Genomic DNA, 23,301 nt, shown 5'->3' with positions numbered 1-23,301 from the left:
CTTTCAGTAACCCTATACCTCTTGTCTTTCATGAGCTGATTTTTATTTAGCATCTACCATGGTAACTTCAGATGTACCTGAAGGTGAGTTTGTGGTCTTAGAACCTCGGGTGAACCCCAGTGTGGGTGATAGAGCTGTTCTGGTGTTGGCTTGCTGAGCAACAAAGTAAATGATCCTATTTTCCCAATCATCTCTTCACTACATCAGGTTTGGGATTATGGCCTTCTGTAGCAGCAACACTAGGCAGAAGTGATCACAAATACATGCAGTACTTTTAATATTCTAGGTTTAGACCTGAAGTGCTTCAATTGAGGGGTTTGTACAGGAATCTTTTCTTGTTGCATGTATTTAGGATATGCTTGCATGATGAATCCATCTTTGGAAGGATGCTCTGCTACTTCATGAGGATTTCCCTGAGCTGATTCCTCGTTGAACTAAAGGTTTTCCTACAAAAATACCTTTATGGGTTATCTCCACTTACGTTATTACCATGTTATGCCTCTGTGGGAATTAGATTAGTAGTAATAATAAGTTATTGCCATGTGGGAGTTAGAATGTGGCTTTGTTGCATGGAGCACTTTAGCACTAAGGTGAGGTGCTTCTTTAATAGGAGCTACCAAAATACCAACACTGAAGTCAGGTAACTGATTTTCATCTTTAGGAATGTTGACCTCCTGCACCACCACTTGAAAAGTTAAGAAAAGGGTTAGAATACTGGCTTGAAAATGGAATGACACTGATCCACCCCTCTAGGAACACAGAAAAAGAATCGTGTAGAATACTTCATGGAAAAAGAACCTTTGACTGAAGAGGCTCTTCACAATTTACCATTTGATGGTGTCACTGTCTTCCTTTACTCACATTCACATTATGGGAAGTTCTGAGTTTTCTAACACTGGGGAATTCAGTGCTCAGCAACCAAAGGTAGAATGACTGAAGATAGCTACCACTGTTTACTTCTTTGTTGCACTACTTTGCTCACTAGGTGGTTGAGATACCAACCCTGTCTGTGGAAGGCAACTTATATTGCCTATAACTTATTGCCCATTCTATTATTTTATCTGGAATTATTAATTATTTTTATTTTCAAAAAGGTTTTCTTAAACTGACTGCTGATGATACAGGGATTGAAAACTCAATTTTGGTAAAGGAAAAAGAATAGAGTGAACTCAGACCTTTAAATTTAAGCATTTTCTATTTCTTTAAGGAGAAAACTGTCTCTCAGAAGTTCCAGAAGAGTAAGTAGGTTAATTTCTAGTAAAGTTACTACAGTTAGCCACCTGTCCTGTCTTCTATGGAATACGTGGTCCCAGGTTAGCAGAACTACCTCTTTTCATTCAGAAGTTAGCTCAGTGTTTGTTCCCTTGGTTATTGCTGTCAGAAGATCACATCTGTTCATGTCATGGTGTTACACTCCTTTAACTCTGAACAGAGGAGTCTTTTGCAGCCTTCTACACAAATAGTTTTGCAAAGTGTAGATTTAAACTCGAGAAAGGATCACAATTTAGAGCTTCAGAAAGGACCAGGCAATTCCAGACTCACTTAAAGGAGTAACTTCTACTGGTTTTTAGTAATAAAAACTAACAAATATTACTGCCAAGTCATAAGCTCTTCATAACTGAAAAAATCAATTACAAGTAAGCCTGTAGTATTCAGAGTAAAGGTTATTTCTATGAGAGAATAGATGTAGCTTTCCTACTTGCAGCACTGGAGATGCTAGAAGTTTGGGGTTTTTTCATCTGCCTCATGACTGCCTATTGTCAGGTCCTCCAGGAAGATGTTGTGCTGAACTCTGTGTTCATATCTTCCTCAAGTACTGGAGAAACTAGCAGTAAGCATTAGAGATACACTCATCACCTTGCCCTCTGGAGTCACAGTTTTTCCTGCTTGCAGGTGTTGGTAACTTCCTGGTGTACTACTGCCTATAGAATTAAATCTGTTTTATTCCTGGAATAGAACTACACCCCTTTACCTTCTGCTTTCAGACAGACAGACAGACTACATTTTGCAACTCAAAAGGGCAGAAAAAACTGAACCAAGGATGTTTGCTTAAAGGTTTGCAGAGTGCATGGACAAAGTGCATGCTGTTCAATAATGCTTTTTCAAACACTTCAGCTTGTCCTTGTGTGGGTTAATATCTCTTTCTAGTTAAACTTTATTGCATTTCGTCACGAGAGAAGCATGCAGCCCTGTGCTTTGCACTCTTATTCTTGGCATAGAGTGATGGGGCAATCTGTTAGCACAGATGCAGAGCTGAGAGCTCTTGATCCTTTGTAAATGCACAGGAAGTTGCTTGACTTAGGTTTAGAAAATCTGTTTCTCCTCCTTTGGCAGAAAAAGGAAAGAGAGTGTAGAGTAGATGCTGCTATTAGAACTTCAGTCAGTATCCAAGCATAACTCATTACAAATGAAAAAAAACCAAACCCAAAATACCAAAACAAAAGAGTAAGCAGGTGTGAAAGCTGTTCAGATTGGCTCAGAAAACACACCCACATTGTTCATGGGTTGTACACTCCAGTCAGGGGAAAGACAATATACAAGGTATCTGCATCCCAACAACACTGTACTCAGTGTTGTACTCAGTGTTGCCCCTGTGCTCAGCCCTGGGGAGGCCACAGCTTGAGTCCTGTGTCCAGTTCTGGGCCCCTCAGCCCCTCAGGAAGGAGCTTGAGGTGCTGGAGCAGGTCCAGAGAAGAGCAAGGAGGCTGTGAAGGGATCCAGCAGAATTCCTGTGAGGAAGGGCTGAGGGAGCTGGGGGTGTTGAGGCTGGAGAAGAGGAGGCTCAGGGGAGACCTCATCACTCTCTCCAACTCCCTGAAAGGAGGTTGGAGCCAGGGGGGGGTTGGGCTCTTTTCCCAGGCAACTCTCAGCAAGACAAGAGGGCAGGGTCTCAAGTTGTGCCAGGAGAGGTTTAGGTTGGAGATGAGAAAGAATTTCTTTCTGGAGAGGGTGATCAGGCATTGGAATGGGCTGCCCAGGGAAGTAGTGGATTCTTCGTGTCTGGAGAGATTTCCAAAGAGCCTGGATGTGGCACTGAGTGCCATGGGCTGGGAACTGCAGCGGGAGTGGATCAAGGGTTGGACTTGATGATCTCTGAGGTCCCTTCCAACCCAGGCAGTTCTGTGATTCTATCATTCTATGAACACCACAGGTTGAAAATAGTGCCCTGAGCAGCAGAACCAAGGAAGTGTGGTTTTCTCTGTGTGTCCTCAGTTCCTACACAGCCTCAGCTGCCATGACTTCTACCACTGCCTTGTATAATCCTGATTCCTCCACAAGGCCTCCCTACAGTGCTCCCTCTCCCCTTATCAGCAGAGCTAAGCAGAGCAGATGCTGCTCCTGATCCCCAGGAGTGATGTGTGTGTGCAGCAGGCCCACGAGTGCCTGGGGACTGATTAGCCTGACAGGACAAACAGCACACGTGAGGCTTGAGGGTAAACACTTCCAGACTTCTCTACCCAGCTGCTGGTTCTGGCAACAGTGTTCAAGTTAAGTCCTTGAGACCTTTCTCTCTCATGACGTTTAGATGGAATTAACCAATTGGTCAGGAACTGATGGGGGTGACAGAAAAGGGGGATTGCACAAGGCTTGTGTCCTTAGAAAACATGGGTTAAAATGTGATATGCCTGTAAAGGGGATGGGATGTGGCTGTATGGCTGTTGCCAACAACAAAAAAGAAGATGAAATCCAAAGCAGACAAGTGCAAGGCACTGTGTCTAGGTAAGACCAGCTGACTGCTTATATTCTGAACAGGGAAAACACCCATCTGGTCTTGTAGAAAAGAATTGTGAGGTTATAGCACAACAAAGGTTAGTCAATTACCTCATACTAAAATATAAATGGAAAGAGGTCTATAGCACCTATAATTAATTCATTGAATCATACAGGCTGCTGCTCTCTTTGGAATTAAGAAACATGGAGTACTACATCTCACTCTTCTTCATGTTTGTCTTGTCTAACTGCAGAGAACCAGGGGTGGGCAGCAGGTGTAATCAGAGCTCTTCTGAGACAAGAGGGAAATCAATAATCTAGAGACTGAGAAGTGATGTTCTAACAATACCTGACTGTGAAAGGGGATTAAAAAATGTGTAATCTTGCCTGAAAAACATGCCTGAAACCTTTGAAGTTGAGAAGTTTCTGATCCTATGTGTCTTAAAGGGCAGGGACTGTTCTTCCAGCTCTGTTTTTCTTACATTATTTTTGGGTTTTTATTACATGTGATGTATTTCTGCAGTTCCACCAGTGCAGTATTTCCCTAGAACCACTGCTGAGACAGTAGACAAGCTCACACTGACTTTTCACAGCAGCTAATTGCCCTCCTGAGGTCTGTCCCATGGTTAGCTTGTCCCTCAATAAATGTCTCTGAAGGGTCACTTAATGTCTCGGTGTTTGCTTTCAGTTTACAAGCAGTCTCTGAATTCACTCTGCTGAGCTGTTATGCAGGATTATTTTATGGATTTAGTGCAAAAAGCTGTTTTTCTGATTACTGTCAAAATTCCACACCTGCCCCAGTCAGATCTCACAGAGCAGCAGGACAGCAGAATTTCAAAGGGGTGCTGCTAAATATGAGGTTGAAAGAATAAAATGGTTAGAGTGAAATTCCTCTTTATGTTTAGAAAGTAGAACTAAAGCAGCTTTGGTACCTGTTCATCTAAGGACACTGATTAAGTAGGACACATGAAGAAAACACATTCCTCACATTAACATTTTTAATACAATCCAAACTGTTTCAGACATTTTTAACAAAAGAATTCAAACTGATGCTTCTTGATTGATGTTTGTGTAGTTTAGTAAGGAGACATCTTTAACTAAACGAGGGCTTCTGGATTATTTAGCATGAAAGTTAGAATATTAGATTTCCTCTCAAGTTAATTTGATACCCCAGTACAGATATTTCTGTTTTCATTAAGCAGACTCACCAGAACTGTTTTCCAAAAGGCTCACTCCTGATTCTTACCTATTCAGAAGAATTGTATGTGCACGTATGCTACAGAGTTTGCTTATTTGAGCTCTTAGCTCTCTGTTGGCTGTGTATTTTCTGGGGCTGCTCCTAGAAAGGCACATTTTGGTTCTAAGACTGCTGAAAAACTAAATACAGTATTTGAATTCCTTTATTTCTGGGAGCTTCCTTCCCCTGGCTGACCACATGAGACTTAAGAACTGGCAGGGAGTCATAAAAATGTGTGGTCTGTCCAGTTGAGAACGAGGGAGGAGGAGTTGTCTGTGTTAGAAATAATTGTTCAGCTGCTAGTAGGGTAAGGCCAGAAAGGTTACTGCTAACAGTATGAAGTGTGCTGCAGTCCCTTAATCTTCTAAAGATAACAAAACAAGATATCTGTTCTTTGGGACAGTTGTTTCAGAGGAATAAAATTACTTGAACCTTCAGGAGCTCTTTATTATTCTTTGCTTGGCTGCAGTATCATCACCTTTAATTCCCTCCCCTGAATCTGTCATTAGTCTCCTACTTTGCCAGACGAGGGAAAAGAAAATGCTCTCACTTTTTCCTTTGTTTCTTTAAATTTGTGTGATATGTGGACACAAGGAGGAACAGATTTGCTGAAAAGAGGAATTCAGGAAATAGAGGAATCAGACCTGAGGATGTCTAATTTTTGGATTCCCTGTAAAAGCATCCCTGAGCAGACAGAAACAGAGATTTTCTTTTTTTTTTTCTAAGATGAAAGTATGTCCTCCCCCCAAACATGATGAATTCTTACCCAGTTCTGCTTTGCTAACTAGATTTTCAGAAGAGAGAGAAGTAGAGACTTGATTTTCAGAAACAAAATGGTAATTTGACTTACTTGGGTTATTACCAGTTCAAGTTCTGGCCAAAGAGGAGCCTAAGGCTTCGTTTTATCTGCTTAGTTGTCATAAAATCTGAATGTTCTCTTCTCTAGGTGGAAGAAACAGCAGAGACCAGGGCTGGTAGGTGGGTGTGCAGCAAAAAGCTGTAGCTTCAGTCTGATTTTCTACTTCTTTCCCAGGTTGCATCTGCTGTCTAATTGGCATTCCCCACTCAGCCACGGAGGATATAGATTGGATGAGTAGCAGAGCATGGAAACAGAAGTGCCAGAAGATCATATGAATAACCTCAGAGCTTTCTGGCAGTTGTAAGTACTCTTAAATGGGATAAAGAAATTGAAGTACAGATCATTATTCTTAACCTTTGCCATCCACAGAGCTCCAAACCTTGGAAGTTGCACCTTTGTGTTAAGGGTAGGTGTTGATTCCTGGTTCTGTACATTTCCCACACATCACCTGTTCACTGGAGATTATTTTTGATTCATTGAAAAATTTGATATCAAGAAAGAGGGATCTAGAGGAGCTACTTGATCAGTGGCATTATCAGAAATTATCAGAGGTTTCCATGGCCTAAGCTTCAGGGTGCAGTCCTTACCTGCAGCCTAGTGCCAAACAAGATGCCCCAGGGCAGCAGCAGCTTCCATTTTGTAGCTTACTGAATGTGTACAGCATTACTTGGGAATATACTTAAGCATTATTTGAGGTTGTTCTGCTCAGACCTCTGTAAACTGCTGCTAGAAATTCCAAGAACCTTCACCTTTGGAAAGGACAACGAGCAAATATTGAACAGAATTAATAAAGTTATATCTTCAGAGATTGATTTCTTGATGACAATTTCGGTCTTCTGATTCTCTTCATTAAAAGATACAATCATTAACAAAAACTTGCATTTCTGTTTTTTCTTGTCAACACTTCAAAATAAAAGGCTATCAGGATGTCTGCTGCTGCTTCTTAGAGAAATTAAAAACAATTTAATCATTATATATCATTGCCTGTGAAAACTGTTACTGAGCAAAAGCTAAAGCAATAACTAGGTAGGAACAGCTCGCCTCGGTAGTATTGACTGCAATTCTTAAAGTTTATTTGTATTCAGCTAACTTTGCTTACATCCACAAGTACCAGTGTTTAAATAAGAAGGGACAGAGCAGTTTCACAAGACCATCCAGAGGAAGGGACACGAGGTGTTACTAGATGTGTATGAGGATGAGTCGGCAATCCTTTGCTTCCATTATGCTAAATTAATTATCTTAAGTAAAGATATTGGTTAGAAATGGAGAAGGAAGTTCTGACTGGGTTCCACAGAGCAGCAAAGTGTGGCTGAGAGGCATGGGGTAAAGCAGTTTCTTGTGAGGGAAGGTTTGTCCAGTGCCTGTAGAAGCTCAGCCTGGAATGATAAACCAGAGAGGCCACACAGCTACTGCAGAATGAGATTCATTGGTTTCATGTGATTACCTCACTTCTTGTGATCCTTTAAATCCCTGCACCCCTCAGACCTTTGTTTTATTCAGTGAACATTCTGATCTTTCCCTCCTTCTTTACACATCATAGAATCATAGAATATGTTATGTTGGAAGGGACCCATCAGGATCATCAAGTTCAACTCCTGTCCCTGTGAAGGGCACCCCCAGGATCACCCCATGTGCCTGTGAACATCATCCCAGTGCTTCTTCAACTTGGGCAGGCTTGGTGCTGTGACCACTTCCCTGGGGAGCTGTTCCACTGCTCAGCCACCCTGGGGGTGAAAAACCTTTTCCTAATATCTAACCTAAACCTCCCCTGATTCATTTCTCTGAGTCACCACCAGTAGTCAAACTACAGTAACACTGTCTTTAGATCTTACTCCTGCCTTGGAAGTCATCTGGAGTGAGCTGGTTCTGTGACACTGACTGCAGGTCAACTACCAGAGGTTGTGTCAGTGGCTTGATGAATGCTGGTGCCTGCCAGTTCTGGACTCTGACAGTCTCAGTCATTTGCTGAAATCTGAAAAGGTAGGACCAAGAAGCAGAACACATGTATGGATTTCAGGAGCAAGTGTAACCTATCAGGCAGAGACCAGGAGGAATTATCTCCTGACGAGTTCAGTGGGTTACTCATGAGCTTGTGAGAAGTACATAGCCCAAAGGTAACTGTAAGCATTGGGTGTGGAGGGTTCATTCTGCACAGCAGAAATATATGGCACAAAGTATCTCTCAGCCCCTGTGCAGCATGGATAGGACAGATGAACAGTGCCAGGTAACTCTTCTAGGACAGCAGATTAACTCAGCATCTTTTTTCAGCAGACCTCATATGTCAATCTATCACAATTTAAAGTTCTGTAAAGGGAACTTTAGTTCTGTAGAATTTAAAGTTCTGTAAAGGGAACTTTACCACCCAACTGCTCTCCACGGAGATGCTGCCCACACTTTCCTGCCTAGAGATTATTTTGCTCTTCAAAGACTGATATTTTTTTGCAAGAAAATGACACGATTATATGTAAGTTACAGAAAACTGCCAGAGCTGCAACTTCAAGCAGCTGTGTCATCACAGATGTTTTTCTTACCCCTCCTGTAATAAGAAGTGCTTGAGAATGTTTCGTTGTGTGGTATCCAAACTCTTGTATGTAGGTTACAGGGTAGATGGTTAAAAGAATAACACACACTAATGTGTTTTAAAAGGCCAGGTACCTCATGGATGGCAGCCAGGCACTGCAGAGGGGTGAGCAAAGAAAACTGCAATATTTCTTCCCTTCTTAGGCTTCTCCTAATTTCCCTGGCAGCTCTGCATGACTGATCCCTGCCCCAGGGCCAAGAGGGCAAGCAGGGGCAAGGCAAGAGGCTCTGCATGGCAGCACAGGGGCTGGGAAGAGGGTGAAGCTGATGTTGGTGGAAGAGGGGTGCTCAGCCACCTTAGAAAGACTTTGCCAAGTTTACACCAGCAGCCTGTGCTGCACCCTTTCTGCTGATAAACCCAGGACTTCAGCCTAGGGCTCCATCACATCAGGGCAGAAGGAATAAGGGAGAAGGTAACAAAGCACCCAGAGAAACTCAGAGGACAGCTCTTGTCTCTCCTTCTGCCTCTAGGATGCCAAAGGACAGGAAAAACAGTCTCTGCAAGGCCTGTTAGAGGGTATCATGCACTGCAGCTGGAGCTTTGAAACTTTTTAAAGCCCCTCCCTCTTTGTTAAGGGCATTAATCAGCCACCTTTCCCAAGACCTTGGAGAGAATTGTTTTCTTTAACTCAGTTGTTTTTAAATTATGAAGAAAGGCTCTTTCCGCCATTTAGGTCTAAGAAATAACTTGCAGACTATGTACTAAGGACATGGTAGTCTCACCAGGCAGGACTGCAGATTAGAGATGAGTGTTATCTGCTGTCCCTCCATGCTGCATCTATAAAAAGGCAAGTGAAGTGTCTTCTAAGGGGTCTTAAACTCAGAATGCTTTGAAATACTTAGAGGGATTTCTTGTTCTGTTAAAACCTGATGTTGTGGAAGGGAGAACTGCTGCAAGAGAAAGCATACTTGCTGCTCTCTGGCATTCAAGGAGGCAGAAAAGTTAGGAGAATGCTTCTTAATCAGTTGTGATAGCAGCTATTCAGCAGGTTTCAGACAATTAGGAGCATTAATAGCTTGTACGTGCTCTGCCAAATGGAACACTATTTTCAGTAGCAGCCCATGGACGTGACTCAGCAGTTTCCCAGCCAGCAATTTCAGTATTTTAAGACTTGCTGTCATGTGTTCCTTACTAACAGTTTTCCTCTCTTGCTTTATCTGTGATTATATGGCAAATCTACTAATGTATCACTCATTAGTAAGTCTGGGAGCAGGTTAGGTTGTACAGGGTAGTGAGATGACTCAGTCAAATGGGCACAGTGATGATGAAAGGTGTTGCCATTGAATTTACCTACCTGTAGTGCCCTTTAATTCTTGTGAGAAAATCAAATTTGAACTAGAGTGATTTGAAACCCATGAAATACAACCACAGCAGGGTCCATTTGTGTCCATGGTACTGTGCTACTTCTACGTTGTTTTTGCTCAGAGGCAGGAGGATTAGTAATCTACTCAAGGCTACCAACACAGGGGAAGCAACTTGTGTGTAGTTACTGCCTGGGGGCTTTGGTTACAGTTACTTGACACTGACAACAAAAATGCACAATGATCAGAGGTCATAAGGCTGGAAATCTGACCTGGCAGTGCACCTGTCAGCATCAGCACAACAAAAAAGGATTCAACCATCCCAAAATCTGGGATGTGGGTGTGAGATGCTCTTGCAGCTGCAGTCAGGTGTGCATTGATGTAACCAGCACGTGTTGGGAGCTCATTCTTTACAGTATTATGAGTAGCAAGAACTGTTCCTTCTGCCTCTGCCTTAGAAGTCTCCATTAGGACAAAAAAGGAAACAAAGCTCATGTGATGGACACTTGAGCAGTTTATAAATCCCCTTTCTTTATTCTCTCCCCTGCCATCCTGCTGAGTAGCTGACAAAGAGCACGAGCAGCTCCTCTGACTTCCCCAGAAGAATCCTTATGTGGTGCTTTACTGTGGGAAAGCACTTTTACCTCCTTCCTCCAGTAGCCCACTTGGCCCATAAACTCAGCTTTCATGGCTCCCCCTCCAAAGAAAGAAAGAAAATTAGAAACTAGGCTGCAGCACACCTAATGCCCCTTGGCATGTCCACCTCATTTCTTGCACTTCCAGGAAAAGCCTGTGTGTGAGATGCTGCACCCTACAAGAGGTGTAAGGTGGCTTGGTCCGAACAAGTGGCTTCCAGCTCCCCACACAGCATGGATCCAGTCCAGATCCAATCCAGATCCAATGGGATTGGAAAGGGCAACTTCTACTATCTGTGAAATCAAATGTGTGCCTCTGGAGAAAAATTTCATGGTATTTCCTTAGCAAGGAGGGGCAGGGAATGAGAGGTGGAAAGAATCCAACCTGATAGCACAGTGCTCACTGAGATAGAGAAGAATAATCAACACAGGTCTCAGTGGAATTCACTTTCCTGTTGCTAATATGGGAGTTACCTTTGCAGATTCAGTCCATGATCTTAGACTGAAGGAAAAAAAAAAAAAAAAGCAAAACTAACCTGGAGTCTCACAGCCTGAAACACTTCAATGTTCTTGAGAAAAACAACGAAAAATTAATAAGAAAAGAACACACATTCCAAATCATGTTTTTGGAAAGACAAAGTATTGAGTTTTATCCTAAGCATGACTTAAAAAGAATCATTCTCTAAGCAAAAGTAACTGCAAAATAGAACATTTAAATGTTTTAAAATGTCAAACCCTGAACAACTTACTTGGTTTTTTTTAATGCAAGTGAAGAGGAAAATCTGTTTAATTTGGTTGAAGCTGTTCTGTGATTTAAATCAAGTTCCCAACAAAATGCTACAGTCCAGGCCTGCTGATTGGTATTTTTGGGTACAAGATGTATGAAAACTAAATGTTAAAAATCAACATTATGTCACATTAAGGCATCAGAATAGCACCAAACCAAAGAATTAAGAAAGTAAAACCCTTCCTGGAATAAACTGGTAGTAGGTTGGCAAAGGCAATGTAAGAAAATAGCTGTTGTAGGTTTTGGGGCTCCACTGAGCAAGATGAAACACTGTGGTGGGGAAATGCAAATGTGAGGCATGTCCTGTGAGTTTTTCTCCTGGCTATTTCTGGCAAAGCAAAACCCTTTAGGTCAAGAGCTGCATGAAGCCTCCCTATCCATCTGTGTGGGGTGGGGGTGTTCATGAGAAGGTGTATTAAAAACCCATCTGTAGTAGGTGGCTCCCATAGTGCAAGCTGACCTGTAACCACTGGCTGAAGACAGGAGGAATTATTTGCTGCCAATGAAAGCTTTTTTATTTTTGCCTGGGTTCCCACAGAGTTTGCATGTTCGGAAGTGAGTGAAGTCCAATGAAAATATGAAAGCCTTACAGCCCCCTGGGCTTGTTTGCCCCAGTGTAAGGCAAAGTTCAGCTCTCTGCTCTCCATTGCTGAGATTCTTGGCAAGGACTGCAAAACTTTCCTCCTACCACTGCTGGAATCTTGCCATGGCTGTTTTGAATGTCTCCCTGTTTTAGTCTCTGAGAAGCTGACAGAGGACTTTGGACATTATACCTGCATCTTTTTGTGCAGGGAAAAAAAACCTGGGACTGACTCTTGACACTGCTGTGTTCATTCCTTGAGAAATTCTTGAAGTATTGAAATTCGATGGGAAGTTCCTAACACTCCAAACAGAAATCTGTAGCAAGCACTAATAAAGGTAATGAGTTTACAACACTTTGCACCTTTTTTAGATTCTTTTAGCAAAGGTGCTCATGAAATTCCTAGGTGGTGACCAGCCCTTTCTTTCTGTATGTCTTTTCTCCATGTAAGAAAATCCTTTACCAACACACGTGGTTCTGGAGGGAGACATGACTTGATTTCATCTCCTTTGGCTTTGTTCTTCTGTGTAAAACATCACATTGTTCAAACTGGACATGCATGTGGTTCTCTGTGCCTGGAAAACCAAACACCCTTTGAAAGGAGGCTCTGAAACCATCACCTGCTTAACACTAGTGAAAAAAGAGAGAAGTCTGTACAGGACCTTCTACTATTTAAAAGATAAAAGAACATTGCCCTTGCCACTGTCTTTCATCTCAGATTCTGAAAATGTTTCTTATCTGAGTGAGAAGGATATGAGCATAAAAGTTGTATATACCACAAATTTGATCAGGCTATTGATTTGAGGACTAAACCTTTATTTTTCAGGTACATTGAAATTTAAACTATTGCAGCAAGCACTTTATCCAACAGGTTCCCCACGTGGACTATACAGTCTTTAGGAATGAGAACTAAAAACATTGTTTGTCTTGCCAGTGAAGTATTCTTAGGACAATTACAGCTGATCACAGCGTAGCAGTCCACTTTTCCAACACAGACTTTAATTCTGTACATGAGTAGAACATGAGTAGAAGCTTCACAGCTTCAGTAAATGTTTGTTGTCTGCTATGACAGGTTTATCACTACTAAGGTATATTTTGAATTGCATTAAATCACAAATGTATATTCTGATTTCAGAACATCAAGTGCAGAACACAGAAACATATCTGCTCAAGTAGGAAAGAACTTGTTGTTTTGAGGTCAAATAGTAGTAATCTGGTTGTTAGGATTTTAAAACTTTTGCAAGTTCAAATTTCTTTTTTAAGTGTAGGTTTTGCATACGAGGAATCCTAGGGAGGAATCCCTAAGCTATGTGAACATAATGGCACTCCAGCTCAGTAATTTCTATTTGCCTGGAATAGTGCTCATTATTAGCTCTGCTTCCTGTGTTATGCATAAGCCAGGAAGTCTGTGCAGTTTGAAGTTTCAACAATATGCAATAGTTTTTCAGAACAGCCTAGGTGCTGTTGAGGAGTGGACACAAGAAAAAAATTATCTGCAGTAAGCAGGACTCTAAAAGGAGCTCTCTTGTTTTGAGAACAGGTTGTTGGTCAGCACCCATTGCACAAAAGCAGCAAAAATTTGTCTGATTCTGGAGAAGCTCTGTTTAACAGCTACCAACAAGGTGGCAAATTCCCTGCTCTCTAACAGAGTGAATACAAGTAGTCAACTAACTTTAACAAGTACTCTTAACATTCAGACCTGATCAACTTAAACATGACAGTCTAGCTTGAGCTTGTTCCTGCCCTGAGCTTCCACCTAAGGTGTAGCACTTTAGAAGAACTGGCTGGGAGCTCCTATCCACACCTTCACCATTTCCCCCTCCATCCTCTCTGGAGCACTGCAGCTCGCAACTCAGTGTGACACAGGGCTCATGTTTTCATGCCACTGTCTACCTGTTACTGGAAAATTTTAAGCTGATGGAAAATCAGTAGACTTTGTTCTATTTTGTTAAGCTTAAAATACTGATTGGACAAAACGGTGGAAGTAATTCCTCAAAGGTGGTACAGTCAGAAATTTCTATATACATGAACAAGATGTGGATATGAGGTCAGTGATGTATAAAACACCATCTGCAGTACACCATGTGTCTTCAAACAGCCACTGGCAGGAAGAAAGGGCAGCAGAACAGGTCCATTTGCTCAGAGGCTGTGAACAGCAAGGATGCACTTGGCATTGGAGCCCTTGCTCCAGTGCCTGCTCAACTTCATCACTTCTAATGCACCCATCTGTCAACTCCAGAATATCACATCTGTGTGAACCAGGGAATTCATCTGGTACCCCTCACCTCAGGACCCCTTGTCCTGCTATTTCTGTCCTTAGGAAAAGTCATGGTTCTCAGCACAGCTACAGGACATGTGGTTATGCTGATATTTGTAATTTGGGAGTTTCATTTCCTTGAGGCTCTTCTCTTTCTTCTGCCTTTGGCAAAACAGACATGCAATTAGGAAGTCAAATTGCTGTCTATTAGCTAGCTATGGAAAGCTGGCACATTCCTCACATGATCTTTATTTTTGCCTTGGAAAGAGCTAATTTACTCTGTCACCTTGCATATGGTCTGGAATAACCCCCTAGCTCCTGTTCACATTCTTTCAGAGAACTTACTGCTTTTCTCCAATGCTGCCTAGAAGTTTAGGCTTAAAGCTGGGAGTACATAATTTATGGCTAACATGTATACCATTAGTTCCCAGTAGTTTCAAATGCTGGGATAAGAAGGCATTCTCAAATGACATTTTAATTAAGAAGTGGTTTTGTAGAATTGGTGTTGCAGGCTGAAAGTTACTTGTCAGATCACACAGGCACTTGCCAGAGGTGCAGAACTGACAGGCAGCAGCTATGAAGTGGCCGAGAGGCACTGAGCTAGAGAAAGTTGCAAAGGTATTCAAACACTTTGGGAGGTGCATGATGAAAACTAGAACAAGATAAAATCCAGTAAGGTGCCTAAAAGCACATGGAGTGCCTGTCTATAAAGCTGTATGAATACATTTCTTTTTGTGTCATCTGCTATAGTTGTTCAGATGTGGTTTCTGAGTTTTGGTGAATGACAGATACTTTTCATTCTGTTTATTTCCTGCAGTGTTAGAAATGCAATTTTGTTACAAGTCCTGAAAATATTTGGGCCTCTACAAGCAGGAAAAGTGGGTTAGTCAGCTAAGTTTTGGAGGTTCTCACTGGAAAAGAGCTTCTTGTTCAAGGGAAAACAGATTATGCTGTATCAGCTTTTTCTAGTTAGTACCAAGCTGTACTATGTGCTCCATGCATGATGGTGCATCCTCATGGAAGCATACTTGTACTAACAAACTTTAAATGTGAAAAAACCCTGAGATTTCAGACAGGGAAGTGTCTTCAAAAAGGAGACCTTAGCTATAAATAGTCTGTTTTAATAGATCAAAACATGAGTTTAGTTATTCTGATTCCAGCAAGGAGCATGCTCAGGGATTTGCCCCTGGGAGCAATGACATTCATTGTGCTCATGCCATGTAAAAATATACAAGAAATAATACTTCTGGGGTTTCACATCCTTTCACAAGGTAATCAGAGGACCCAGGAGTAGATGTCTGAGCAATGAAAGGAGTACTGGGGAATCATATGTTTCCCAGGGAAATAATTAGTGACTTCCCACTCTTTACTGCCACTCATCTTCAAAGCCCAAACTCAGCTTGTGTTTTGAGCAGAGCAATTATTTGCTTTACATCAAAGTTTTATGTAGTTGTTAATTCCAACTAAGTTTCAAAGGGGTAAAATTAATGCAGGTCTGTAAAACACACGGCTGGTGCTGTGCTTTCTGTTCCTAGCACACTTTCTGTTGCTAGATCTCAGTATACTTTACAAACATTAATAACTCAGCTGCTTGCCAGAAAGAAAATCTAGTTTGCTGGTTCTGGATAAGGAAATTACTGTAGATCACTGCTAGTTACTGCTCATGCCTTCAACTTCTGCAATGAATTATAAAAAGCAATCATCTCCACACTTTACCTCCTGTGTGCCTGTAGCCTGATTACAGTCTGTTACATCTCCAAGTGCCTCAGTTTCCAGCATCTGCCCAGGTGGCCAAGAAGGCCAATGGCATCCTGGGCTGGCTCAGGAACAGCATGGCCAGCAGGTCCAGGGAAGGGATTCTGCCCCTGTGCTCAGCTCTGGTGAGGCCACAGCTTGAGTCCTGTGTCCAGTTCTGGGCCCCTCAGCTCAGGAAGGAGATTGAGGTGCTGGAGCAGGTCCAGAGAAGAGCAAGGAGGCTGTGAAGGGATCCAGCAGAATTCCTGTGAGGAAGGGCTGAGGGAGCTGGGGGTGTTGAGGCTGGAGAAGAGGAGGCTCAGGGGAGACCTCATCACTCTCTCCAACTCCCTGAAAGGAGGTTGGAGCCAGGGGGGGGTTGGGCTCTTTTCCCAGGCAACTCTCAGCAAGACAAGAGGGCAGGGTCTCAAGTTGTGCCAGGGGAGGTTTAGGTTGGAGATGAGAAAGAATTTCTTTCTGGAGAGGGTGATCAGGCATTGGAATGGGCTGCCCAGGGAAGTAGTGGATTCTCCGTGTCTGGAGATCTTTCCAAAGAGCCTGGATGTGGCACTGAGTGCCATGGGCTGGGAACTGCAGCGGGAGTGGATCAAGGGTTGGACTTGATGATCTCTGAGGTCCCTTCTAACCCAGCCCATTCCATGATTCTATGATCTGGGTGCTCTAGTCCTATACAATATAATTTTGTCCCTTGGGATTATGCTCTTGTTGCTGCTTGCATTGTTCCCATGGGTAAGAGTTTAAAACAAAAAACCCAAAATCCAAAACCCACCACCCCGAAGCAAGCCTGTTGTTTTGTGCTTAATGGATTAAGCTGCTGCCTAAACAATTGGTTATTTAACAGTATGCTTGTGATACAATTAAAATACTTGGAAAATATTAATTAAAAGTAGAAGTGGGACTACTCACACTATAAAAACTACATGTTCTGCAGGTTGTATTGTAAGAGCCTATCAATGCAGACAACATTCCATGATAATCTGGATTTTTTAAATCGAAATATTAGACCTTTCATCCTCAAAACAAGAGCTCACTGTTAGCCAGTAAAATATGCAGAGGGTACTATTAGTCCTTTCACACAGACTGAATCACAGAGCAGCTCCAGGCCTTGCCTGTGGTAACTTGGTGTAACTGTGGGCGGCTTTGCCACCCCAGTGGTGTGACCCCATCCTGTGCTGCAGGATCCTGAACTCTGTCAGTGAGAACTGCTGCCTCTGCACATGGTTTGCAGAAAGCCAGCTCTGAACATTCTTGTGCAATTCACACTGGGGTTCAACACTTTTGTGACCTGAATCTTCTTTCTCTTTTCTGAAAGGTTAAAATAGCTTCAGTTTTGTAAAGCACTCACCCTGAGCTGTCCCTTTGAGCCATCGTGTGTGTGCATCTCTCCAGAAGCTCTGTGCTAAGGGAAGCAGATGAGCCCAGTTTTGCTGTATTATATTTACCACTCTTATAAACCTCTTAAGACTTGAAGGTTTTTTAATGGGGTTAGGTCCTGGTTAGGGTGAGGAGGAAAAATTCTTTTCTTTCAGCCCCTAGTTCCCTGTAGTCAGGAGCTGAGGTAGCAAAAGTACTTTGCTTTCTGAAAAGTACTTTCCCTTTTGCAGAGGTGGAAGCTGCTGCTGATAAATAACTTTGTCTTACTGACTCTCTGGCTTACATGAGCAAAAAGCTCCTCTCAGAGCAGGGAAACCCCTCACCCCACACCTCCATCTGGGGCAGAATCCCAGGCAGGAGTAACAACTGAGTATCTCTACTTAGTGTCTACCTCCTGTTACACAGTGCTGCTAGCATTGCTATTCTAGATTTTGACTTTTAAACTCCATGTTTTCTTTTTCTACTTGCAGACCCTCAATTCTTCAGCAAGTTGCATTATTTTTATTTTCAGACCAGCCCGAGAGAGGAGTTTGGAAAAGAGAAATAAAACTGAAATGCCTAAGGAGTCCAATTTAGACATAATGCTTTCTTCTTATCTCTTTGGTTGCCCTGAGACATCTCTGCCTGCCTTCAGACTGACTTATTTGTTCTGGCTGCCAGACTTGCTGGAGTCAAATCCAAGGGGAATAACATGAACTCCCTTAACCCCTGTGCAGAGCCCAATTCTCCCTGGTGTCAATCTCCTCGGTGGCTCTGTTTGTCTGAGGGGTAAGCTGCATAGCAAGGGGCAGAAAAACTTGGAAAATTAAAATAATTTCAGGCAGCCTGAGCCTATGGAAGGCATCACTCCCTCCTTCTTGTTCAGCAGTGGACAAAGTGAATTTGCATGGTCTGCTGCTTTTGGGGTTTTTTCTCTTTTTTCTGTCAGGATGGCTGTGTGGTGTAGCTAAGGACAGGAGAGCTGCTTCCATGCCCAGCTGGACAAAGTCTCTTGAAGGAAATCTGCTCTCAGGAAGCAGAGGAAGGAAATACTTTTCCTGTTTCATATTAGCCCTGAAGACTCTAATGCTACTTTTGTGATTAATGTAACCAAGCTGAAGTTTGGCAGTAGGAAGAGAGATGTCCACATTGCTAAGCTCTGAATGTCTTTCCTCGTCAGAATTTCATGGGGGAAATGATATATTTTTACCTTCAGTCACACAGTTGGCCAGAGAACACAAATAGAAAATGAAAGCACACTTCATGCTTTCTCCAGCTCAGGTATTTTACAGTTCTTTTCTAAAAATAGGTTTTATCTAGAACAAAAGTTGCACTTTGAGACAGAGTAAAAGATGCTTTAGTGGAATGAGGCCCCACAAGGTAGGCTTTGTCCAAGTCAACAAATAAGGATCATTTCTCTTTCTTCTTTTTCAGTCCTTTCTGTGGCCCTGGAGGTCTTTGTGGGAAAATATTTCAGTGAAACTACATAAACAGGTCTTTTGCTTTATCTACTGGGAGTTGTTTGGCTGAATATTTCAAATAAATAAACGGTGTACGAAAACTTAAGGGAGCAGCAGAAAAACATGTTAAAAACTGGGCATGAGAGTGCTAAAAGGAAGACAGTGCATTACTCAGGAGCTGTTTTGCTGTTTGTGGTGAGTCCAGCTGTCCTTTCTCTGCACAACTGTGAGGACTGCTAAGCACGAGAGATCCCCTTTTGTATCTGATCCAAGATGCAGCACATGTGCCCTGTCAGCTTTCTCATGGGCTTGGGGTCAGCTAGCAGGGAAGAAGTTCTGTGACTTGTGACTGGTTTAATGACCAGGCAGTTCTGAAGTCATGGTGAGGGAATTAAAAAATGACCCCTATGTCATCTGATTGTCATCTAGAGTTATATTCTTGTGATTCAGGCAAAGTTTGGCACGGTTTTCAGCTTCGATTTATTAAAGAAGAAATATTTCAAAATCTGAGTTTAAAACAATGGGTGAGAAATGAAAAACTACAAAATACAGGCTCTAAATGTAGACTTTAGTAGACTCTGAATTGCTTTGGTGTGCTTCCCACTGTCAATTCTTTTTCCCCATGCAAGATCAGCATTCTCAGTGCATAAATAGTCAGGGATCATGTTTTAGCTTCCATCTTTGGGACGTATTGGGCCTCAAAACTGCCTGATTTTTCATGATAATTTGACTCTGCCATTGTTTTTATATTTTCTGTGTCTGTGATCGTAAACTGGGATTGCTTTAGTTTCTCCAGAAGTGACAAATACATCTGTTGAAGCATCAGCAGTGTACTTGGAGGCATGGCTGCTTTCTTGTGAGTAGGTACCTCCACCTGGGTGTGCAGAAAGAGGCTGTTGTCACCCAGTACAAGATCCCTCTGTCATTACACAGATCCCTCATCTGTTACCTAGCTGGGGAACAGTTTTTTCCTCCATCTTTCTGAAAAGGCTCTGGGTTTAGGAGCTTTCCAATTGTAAGATAGATAAAAGAAGTTTCTGTGCAGAATTCTGGACTTTTTTCTAGCAGAGAAGCCTCAAATTGTGCAGTAAAGCTGATGGTCTCCCAAATGATCCCAAGAAACAGCCTGAAGTCACTGGTACAAAAGACTTTTCAGAGAGGTATTTTTGTTTGGGGGTTGGTTTTTTAATAAATAGTTCACAAGTGCTTGTGTTTCACAATTCCTTGATAGCCCAACCATTTTTCTTGTGACACCTTGCACTGGCTTCCCTAAGGGTGCAGAAAGCTGATACCAAATTTCACATCATTTTAGTGCTAGGTAGCAAGGGTCCTCATCCTTTTGGTGGCAGCCTCACGTTTAGGTTTGTGGATGCATGGGATTTTCTGGGCATGAGTCCTCCCCTGGAATTAAATGGTTTGTGTGTTCCCACTCTATTCCCAGCTCTTAATTCCTTGTTTAGGGAGCAGTAGATAACACCCAGTTATCTGTAGTATAAAAGTAGATTCACAGCAGTAGATAACCACTTGTGCTGAGGGGATTATGTTACTTGGAGCCAGTGCAGTGCAGGGACATGATGGAATCTGTAGCTTTCCTGACTCTAAAATCTGGATGCTACCACACCGAGATTCATCCTGCATGCACAGAGATAGAGAGGTGTATTTATAATGGAAAATGGGCAAAAGCATTACAGATAAGCACTGTTGTTTCCTAGCTATAAATTCCTCTAAGCCACACAAGCTTAGGAAATGCAAAGGTACAAAGTACAAATATAATTATGTGTCTGATTGCCTTGAATTGTTGTTGTACACCACAAGCATGAACTGAGAGACATTATACATATGTTCAGCTGAAGCTTTTGCTTATCAGAAGTCTGCCCTTCTATTCTATGACTGACTTTGGTGGGGGTGCTTTGTAACCATCAACATGGATGTATCCACAAGTACCTGAGTGGTTCTTCAAGTAACTGGGGTTTTTTTTTGGCTTTTTTTTTGGTAGATGTAGGAGCTGAGGTCTCTGGGGAGATAAAGAATGTCATTACATTTAATTGACCAGTAGCACATACTTACTCTTTCAGAAGCTCTTCAACTTCTGTGCTGGAAAACCAGAAGCTCATAAAGGACGTGTGCTGTCTGCCACCTTGACATGGAATTTCTCTTCTAGCTCACTTTGCCACTCTCTGTAGCACTTTGATTTTTTGTGGATGTGCATGTAAGTCATTTCTAATACATTTGAATTGTCCCAGTAAATGAAATTATTCAAACTTTATGTGCTGTACCTCACGTGGAAGGGCTCAGTCTTTTCATTTGTAATTTCAATAATGTTGAGGTTCTTCTGAACAGGCACAGACTGAGAAAGGCTTAAAACTTATTTAGATTGGTAAAAAACAATACACTAGAACTGCATCTAATATCATAGGAGCAAAACCTTGAATGTCTGGCAGAGGGAAGAGTTTCTCTGACTAGATGTAGTTGATGAGCAGCATCCCTCAGTCTCCTGCTGTGCATTCCCTGCACCTGCAGCTTTATGTGACTGCAATCAAAGCTTGATTTGGGGGGGAATTATTTCTGTAGTTTGCTTAAATTCCAGCATTGCAAGCTAAATTTGATTAGAATGGTTTTCTTTGTATCCTTCTAAATCATAGTATATTCTCCAGAGTTGTAGGAAATTTAAACAAATAGTAAGTGTTCTCTGTGTATCATCTGGTTTTGATTACCTACTTTATTTTATTTACTAAATAGCAGTGGAACTTATTCAGCAAATGAATGAACAGTCCAAAAGCATGGTGTTGATTAATGAACTCTGTGTTTTGGACTTGCCTGCCATATAGCTCAGTGGTTTCTGGGAATGTTGGTGCATTTCAGAGAGTTCCCTGATTTCTTGTGTTAGCACACACAGGGAGCTGATATTGCACAAGCTACAGACAAAATACTGAGAGGATCCAGATCCTTTGCTGTGGATCAGGGCCTGTATTGTATTTATGGAATGCTTAAAGGATCCTTTTACATCAATTATGATTTCTGCAGAAGAAAGTCAGGAAGAAATGGTTTAAATTAAGTGGTATGAATTAATTGCAGGCATTGATTTCTGGTAAATATGAAGAAGAAAGTTTCCTAGGAACTTCTTTTGGCTAAGTTGTTCAGAAAAGTAAATTAATTAAAAAAAAACCAAGTAGCCCCCAAATTCATATTTCCTCTTTTAAATGAGAGGTTGTTTTTAGAGTGTAACACTGTGCACTGTTTAAAGAGCTCAGTGGAACAAGTGCTTAGGGAAATCTAAGAATAGATTTCTGACAAGTGATCTCCTTCTTCACAAAGGATATGGCAAGAAGTTCTTGTCTTATACTATGGAATATACCATTAATATCTCAAGTTCCATTAAAAATCCACTATGAATTAGTAATAGATGCTGTGTTTCTTTCCAAGCCATCCCTAGGCCTCCAGACAGTGTCTGCATACCTTCTCTAAGCTCTCTGCTAGGACTTGTCAGGTTTCTATAAAGAGAATGAGTAAATGCTGTGTAAATACTGGATGTATCAGTAATTAGTGGGAGGTGGAGTAATGGAGTAAGCCAGAGACAAAGCTGTCAGGTTATTTCTCCTTTCTCCTGTAAGAGCTGAAGCATCACTGAACTGTCCCCTCTGGAAATCTGAGGCTGGAGGTAGATTTGATGTCAAGAAAGCTTCTCAAACTGTTTAACTCTCATTTCACCTTTTATTTCTTTCCATTATAATTAAAAGCACGAATGCTGTGTGCCTTCCCCTCCTCATTTCCAGATATTCTTGTAATGAAAGCTTACAGACACCATCAAATCAGTTAAATTATCATGGTCTACAAATATTTGAAGGATGCTTTGAACTGTCTGAACTATTTTTGAGGTTACTCATTAGTTCAATCCATTAATGTTTGTTAAAATGCAAACACAGGTGGTTCATATCTTTGTTTGGTTTCTACTACTCTCTTGAGGGACTGATGAGCTGAGCAAATGAGACAAAATGGGGTGACAGACCTTAGTTCTTCAAAGCTCATAATCTCAAATGACAAATATTCTTGCTGTCCACCTTGGGGAGTAGGGGACTCTCCTGGTTGTTTTTGGTTTTTTTTTTTTACTTCTTGTTTGTAGTAATAAAAGTGACTAAAACTGAGCTTCCAGTAACTGCTCTTCAGATGGATCTTGTCTCCATCCATGTGACAGCAAAATGCACAGACAAAGAAGTTCAGTGTCCCCTGGAATAGATGTATTTGGCCTTACAGGCCCTGAATATAAGAATTCACTGAATTCCAGCTCTTTTGTCTCTCACCTCTGCCTGTGGCCCTGTGAGAACAGCCCTGAGCCTTTTCCCTGGGTCTGCACAGCCACAACCCCCCCTCTGCCCCAGGCAACATTCCAGCTGTGTTTGAGCACAGTTTCTAATTTTCTCATTTCCCTTTATTTACTTTATATAATATTCCTTTATGCCCTTGTCATTCCTTGTTATGCCCTTATATATTCCCTTCATTTTACTCTATTTTTTCCATTTTGAAAATGAAAAACCTAACCTTAGAGATGGTTTGAGCAGGCAGTAAATACAGGATTAGCAAACTCAGACAAAGGGTTGGTTCCTGTTTCTTTCTTTGCTGTGTGGTCTCGTTAATGAAGAGTCAAAGGGAGTTTGGAAGATGAACATACAGTAAGAGATTGCTGCTCTGAACCTCTCAGATTCTACTTAGGAAATAATGAAAGTTGACTGGATCGAATAAAAGAGCAAGACTTTTCAGTTTCTGGCTCTAACTGGAATGTTTACTATT

This window comes from Calypte anna, chromosome 7 (genome assembly GCF_003957555.1).
Source record: "Calypte anna isolate BGI_N300 chromosome 7, bCalAnn1_v1.p, whole genome shotgun sequence".
Lineage (NCBI taxonomy): Eukaryota > Metazoa > Chordata > Aves > Apodiformes > Trochilidae > Calypte > Calypte anna.
This window is presented reverse-complemented; position numbering follows the sequence as displayed.